This window comes from Capsicum annuum, chromosome 8 (genome assembly GCF_002878395.1).
Source record: "Capsicum annuum cultivar UCD-10X-F1 chromosome 8, UCD10Xv1.1, whole genome shotgun sequence".
In the NCBI taxonomy this organism is placed as follows: Eukaryota; Viridiplantae; Streptophyta; class Magnoliopsida; order Solanales; family Solanaceae; genus Capsicum; species Capsicum annuum.
Genome location: NC_061118.1, coordinates 33,540,023 through 33,547,225, shown reverse-complemented (window position 1 = coordinate 33,547,225; position 7,203 = coordinate 33,540,023).

Genomic DNA, 7,203 nt, shown 5'->3' with positions numbered 1-7,203 from the left:
AAAGTGACACCCTTTATGGTGTAATTAAGGCTTACTACTTAACCACTAGTTTGGTGAATTCAAATAATTGAATTGTGACGTTTGGTCGCTAATACTAGACTGCTATATATGTTCATTGTAGATAAGTAATCCGAAAAGACGGAAAGTCCATTTGGGACTAGTATTGAAGGTTGATAGTCAAGTATATAAAGCATACTCTATACCATATCTTTGACATGAAAGTGAACAATTGTTCTATTAAGAAAGTTTCCAAAGTTATTCAATAACATGTGATCTATAATGATTTTGTATGATGTCCTACGTTACCAATGAACTTGTTTCCACCCTACAAGATGTCAAGACATTCCAATACTTACTTGTTTTCCAAATATTACATATTTATTGCACTAATGAATATCAGAAGGTATCCGGTTACTCGAACAAGATCCATGTGCTATTAATGACTCCAAAACGTTTCATTGATATACCAATAAGTTCTTACTTCATTGTTATGGCATTGATGACTCCAAAACACTTTATTGATGTGCCAATGAGTTCTTACTTCATTGTTATTGCATTGATGGTCTATTTATATGTCTCTTATTGATGTATCATTGTTTCAAAGTATCAAAAATGTGGTGGCGACCGAAATAACAATCTTAAAGATTAATTGAACTAAGTGATGGAAGTTCTCTCTTATCGGGTGGTATCCCAGGGGCATAAGCCTATCATGGGTCGATCCCTATTTATGTGTTTATGGGTGGTATCCCAGGGGCATAAGCCTAGCATGGGTCGATCCCAGTTGATATGTACTGGACGCAGCCTAATGGTCACATTACAGTACAGTAATGATTACAAAGATGATAAGAACGAAGGTAAAGTGATTGAACAAATACAATGTACAGGTTGTCACAAGTGCTAGTAAGTGTGGTCCACTCCTATTACGATTTATTCACTTGTTTCTGATTTCTATTGAGCTCCTATATCATATATGATTATCTACAGCTTTACATACTCAGTACATATTTCGTACTGACGTCCCCCACGGGGGACCTGCATTTCATGTTGTAGGCACAGGTACCTCAGCTCATACACAGCACAAGTAGGAGTCAGGATATCCAGCTGCTTTTGGTGAGCTCCGGTTTGCTTCGGGGCTTTCCGTGTCATATCCAGTCACTTTTGGTATTGTATAGAAGTTAGTTATATGGCGGGGTGTGTCCCGACCTTAGTTAAACTCTGTGTATTGTCTAGAGGCTTTGTAGACCTAATGTACAGTCAAGGTGGTGTTTTGTTAATAGATGTGATGGCTCCAACGGACAAGTATTGTATATACATATATATGTGTGCTCGAGCTAATACAGGTGATTATTTCCTTTTATATGCGACATGATGCTTTTCGAATTTTGGGTTGTCATAGAGGTATGCATGGGAAGTATAAGGTTATGAGATGGTTCTCCCGGACCTCCTCGGTTATGGGTGCCAGTCCGCCCCAATAGGATTTGAGGCGTGACATATATATTTCCCATAGTAATGGGCCTATGGGCAAAAGTTGGTTGGTCTAAATTGGGTTTCATTTTATCCACATAGGAAGGGACAAAGGCCCATGACCCAACAATTTTCTCCCTCCCGACTATGTGGAGGAGACTGCCATCTCGGCGATCATACAACAATCTTCAAACTTTCCTCTTGGCAAAGCTTTAGTCATCATGTCAGAATCATTATCATCCGTATGAATCTTCTCAAGTTTAAGCAACTTAGAATCCAACAATCCCGATTCCAATGGTATCTCACATCAATATGTTTAGACCGACCATGAAATGTAGAATTCTTGCCAAGATGTATGACACTTTGATTGTCACAATGAAGCACATACCTCTCTTGAGCACAACCAAGTTCCCCTAAGAATCTCTTCATCCAAAACAATTCTTTACAAGCTTCAACGGCAGCAATAAGCTCAGCTTCTGTAGTAGATAGAGCAACACATTTTTACAACCTAGATTGCCAAGACACAGCCTCCCCTGCAAAAGTAACCAAATACTCTGAAGTAGACTTGCGAGTATCAACATCACCGGCCATATCTGAATCAGTATAACCACAAAGACTAGGCTTCCCTGTACCAAAATACAAACTCAGACTAGAAGTGCCATAAATATATCTCATAATCCACTTCACAGCATTCCAATGTTCTCTTCCCAGATTAGAAAGAAAACGACTAACACCACCAACAGCATGAGCAAGATCCGGTCTTTTACAAATCATTGCATACATCAAACTACCAACAGCTGAAGTATAAGGAACTTTCTTCATATCTTCCTTCTTATCATCACTGGAAGGACACTGCTTCGTGCTCAACTTAAAGTGCATAGATAAAGGTGTACTGACAACTTTAGCCTTGTCCATGTTAAACCTTCAAAGTACTTTCTGAATGTACTTCTCTTGTGATAACCATAAATTTTTGGCCTTTCTGTCACGGACAATCTACATGCCAAGAATCTGCTTTGCTGGTCCTAAGTCTTTCATAGAAAAAGTCTTACTCAATTCTTGCTTTAATTTTTGAATCCTGCAAGCATTATGACCAACAACAAGCATGTCATCAACATAAAGCAACACAATAATAAAGTCACCATCAGAGAATTTTTGCACAAAAACACAATGTTCTGAATTAGTCTTCTTGAAACCCTGCTGACTCATAAAGGAACCAAACTTCCTGTACCACTGCCTAGGAGCTTGTTTCAAACCATACAAGCTCTTCTTCAATTTGCAAACATAATTCTCTTTTCCCTTGACTTCAAAACCTTCGGATAGCTCCATATAAATTTCTTCATCTAAGACACTATGGAGAAAAGCAGTTTTAACATCCATTTGCCCAACCTCTAAATCTAGACTTGCAGCTAATCCTAGAACCACACGAATGGATGACATCTTTACAATCGGAGAAAATATCTCATCAAAATCAACTCTTTTTTTCTGGTTACATCCCTTCACAACCAATCTAGCTTTATACCATGGAATTGGATTACCATCTTCATGCTTCACCCGAAAAACTCACCTATTTTTCAAAACTTTTCTGTCTTTAGGCATCTTAACCAAATCAAAGGTATGATTATCTTGCAAAGAATTAATTTCATCTTCCATAGCATCAAACCACTTTTATTTTTCTTCACTTTTCATGGCCTCATCAAGACTCTCAGGTTCCCCCCCCCCCCCCCCTCTGTCAGTCAAGAGTACATACTCACTGGGAGAATAACGAGATGAAGGTATTCTCTCTCTTGTAGATCATCTGAGAGAACTCTCTGGAGCAACAAAAACCGGTTGCTGATCAACTACATCAACTTGCACTGGAACATCAACAACTTCTTGCTGGTCATTTTGAACATGATCATCATCTTCATTATCAACTTGATTTTCATCATCATGAAGATTTTCTTTAGGAGCAGTAGTCAAAGGAACTGGATCAACATCAACTAGGCTCTCACTACTCTGAGAATCAACCTTCTCAGCTTTGCCAAAATCTTCAATTGTTTGGTCTTCAAAGAATACAACATCGCGGCTTCTAACAAGTTTCTTCTCAACTGGATCATAGAAGCGATGGCCAAATTCATCTTGACCATAACCAATGAAGATACACTGTCTAGTTTTAACTTCCAACTTTGACCTTTCATCCTTAAGAACATGAACAGAAGATTTACACCCAAAGACTCTAAGATGATCATAAGAAACATTCTTACCGGACCAAACTCTGTAAGGGACATCACCATTCAAAGCAACAGTAGGAGATAAATTAATAACATAAACAGACGTATTAAGTGCTTTTTGATAACGCTTAACTTACACTTCAAATTAATGTAAGGCGGTCGTCGTCAATATATTTACCCAACTTTGGAGTCAGGATCGAATCCACAGGGAACAATGTGAGTGGCGATTAAGCTAATTTGAAGCTATAGCTACAAGTTCAATTCAAACAAATGGTACGAAAATATAAAACTAAGATGGGGGTTTTGAAAGTATCAAGTAATGTTGTCACTTCAATATTAATGTTTGTAATCAATATAAATGGGAAACCAGAGCTATGTTCACCAAGGGTTTCGGGAATTGTCAGATACTAGGTAATGCTAGAGATTCTCAGAATGATTAGAACAGCAGAAAATCCCTGACGATTATACTATCTGACTTATCTCTCGACCTCACCAGACAATTTATTATCTAATTCTCTCGAATTTAGATAACTCATCTATTTCCAATAAGATGTTATCTCAGGTAGATTAATCCAGTTACGACATTAATCATTAAATAGAAGGTTGGTAGCTTTCGAGTCCCTGTTGATAATTCACGTCCTCTAGTCCATTTCTCCGTTAGAAGCAAATAAAACCTAAGGCATAACCTAATGTTTGTAACCACTAGATTTCAGTTAAAACAACAGAATTTCAAGATGTTCCACTACTATTTGAATCTGTTAAACACCTAGTATCATATCAAACCCTAATCCATGGATCCCATAACCCCGGCTAATAGAATTAGTCGCTCATGATTTGATGAACGAAATCACAAGTTGAATTCATAATGATAAAGATAACTTACGATTAGATGGAAAAAAATAAGTAGTTTCTTCGATTGAATCACAAGGGAGAAACGCAAAAATAGTTGATAAAAATAAGAAGAATAATTAGTGTAAGAGAGCAATGTTACGTGCCTCTCTTCCCTAGGTTAATTGTCTGATAGATGAATTATTAATCAATCAAAAACCCTAAAAGATGCTATTTATACTGAAGCCTAATTAAGGTAATAAAATAACAAAATCACAGCTGGGCTCAAATTTAGGTGACGCTATATTGGTGTTGGTCGTCAGGCTTCTGACGGCGTCTCAGATATGTCGTCAGAAGTCATGCTATCTTGACTTGTTCTGCCTCACTCTGACGATGTCCTATGACGTCTTATCACACTTGTGATGGTGTGTAGCAAATGTTGTCAGACCTTCAGCTTATTTCACCATGTTGTACCTCACTCTGACGACATATTCTCACAACTTACCACACTTGTGATGACATATTGAGAATGTCGCCACTCTCATCCAGCAACTCTTCTCCACTGTTCTTCCTGATGCCTTTTTCTGGTATCTTACCACATCTCTGACGGCTTGCAAGAAATGCCGTCAGACTCATATCAGTTCACTTGTACCAAATTTTACTCTTTTGCTCCATTGCTATTTATTTTCATGCATGTTAACTTTCCTACAAAATCTTAAGAAATAACATCAAAAAAACCAATAATTACTTAAGAACTTACAATTATTTCAAATTAAAAAGTCTTAAATGTGCTACAAAAATCTAGCACATCACTTCTGCCCAAAAGGAATCTGGCAGCTTAGCATCTGAAAGCATACGTCTAACCCTCTCAACTAGTGTTCTGTTCATCCTCTCTGCTAAGCCATTCAACTGAGGAGTTTTTGGAGGAGTTTTCTGATGCCGAATACCCTGCTCTCTGTAATATCTATCAAAAGAACCAATATACTCACTATCATTATCTGAACGGATGCATTTCAATTTCTTTCCTGTTTGTTTTTCAACCGAGGCCTGAAAATTCTTGAACATATCAAGTACTTGATGCTTGGACTTCGAAGGAAATACCCAAAGTTTGCGAGAATGATCATCAATAAAAGTCACAAAGTAAAGTGCACCACCATAAGACCTTACTTTAAAAGGACCGCACAAATTAGAATGCACCAACTCCAGTAAATCGAGCTTTCTTGAAGGCAGATGACTCTAAAAAAAAACTCTTTTCTATTTACCGGCTAAGTAATGAACACACTTTTTCAACTTTGCTTGTTTTACTCCAGAAAGCAAATTTTTCTTAGCCAAACTATCAATCCCCTTCTCACTCATATGACTCAACCTTCTATGCCAGAACTGCAATGAAGTATCATTCTCCACCAAGTTTATCAAGCCTCAAGAAGTAGAGCCTTGAAATACGTATAAGTTAGACAACTTGTCACCTCGAGCCACAATCATTGAACCTCTAGTAAACTTCCACTGGCCAGCACCAAGGGTATTAACATAATTCTCATCATCAACACTTCCTACAGAAATCAAATTCAGGCGAACATCTGGAGCATGCTTGACATTATTGAGAACTAGTTTGGAACCGTTGTTACTTTCCGAACAAATCGTGCCAATGCCAAGTACTTTAACTTCATCATTATTGCCTATTTTCAATATCCCAAAATTACCTGGAGTATAAGAAGAAAATAATTTCTTCTTTGGCGTAACATGAGAAGTAGCCCCAGAATCCACAAACCAGCTAGACTCATCGCGAACAAAATTAATGGCATTCTCACCACAAGCAACAAGAAGATCATCATTAGCAACAATAGCAACACAATTTTCAGTATCACCTTCTTTCTTTGGCCATCTTATATCTCTCTTATGCTTGTAACAATATTTTATGATATGCCCTTTTTTGTTGCAATAGTCACATGTAATATTCTTGAATTTGGAACTTGACTTGCTTCTACTTTTATCTCTATCATTTGAATCTCTGGACTTGTTTCTCCCCCTCTCTTCAGTAACCAAAATATCAGAGTGTGAAGATGAAGAAGATGAGGCCTGAGATCTTTTTCTCATCTCTTCATTCAAGACACCGCTCTTAATATACTCTATAGTTACAATACCATCGGGAGCAGAATTAGTCAAAGAAACTCGAAGATTTTCCCAAGAGTCAGGTAGAGTATTAAGAAGCCAAAGTCCCTGAATTTCTTCATCGAACTTTACACCCATTCTGAACAGCTGGTCAAAGACACCCTGAAAATCATTTATATGATCAGAAATAGGACTGCCCTCTTTATACCTGATATTCATCAATTACTTAAGCAGGAACAACTTGTTATTGCCAGTTTTTGAGGCATAAAGTGTCTCGAGCTTGTCCCACAAACTTCTAGCATGTGTCTCATTCACAATATAATTTCTAACATTATCTTCAACCCATTGTCTGATATATCCACAAACCTGTAAGTGCTCAAATTCCCAATCCTCATCTGTCATGGATTCAGGTTTAGTAGATGCAAACATAGGTAGATGCATTTTCTTGACAAATAGAAGATCTTTCATCTTACCTTTCCAAGTATGATAGTTACTACCATTCAAACACACCATCTTGCTTATATTTTTATCCATCATTTAAATCGACAATCAACAACAACCAACTCTCTGATACCACTTGTTAGGAAAAACG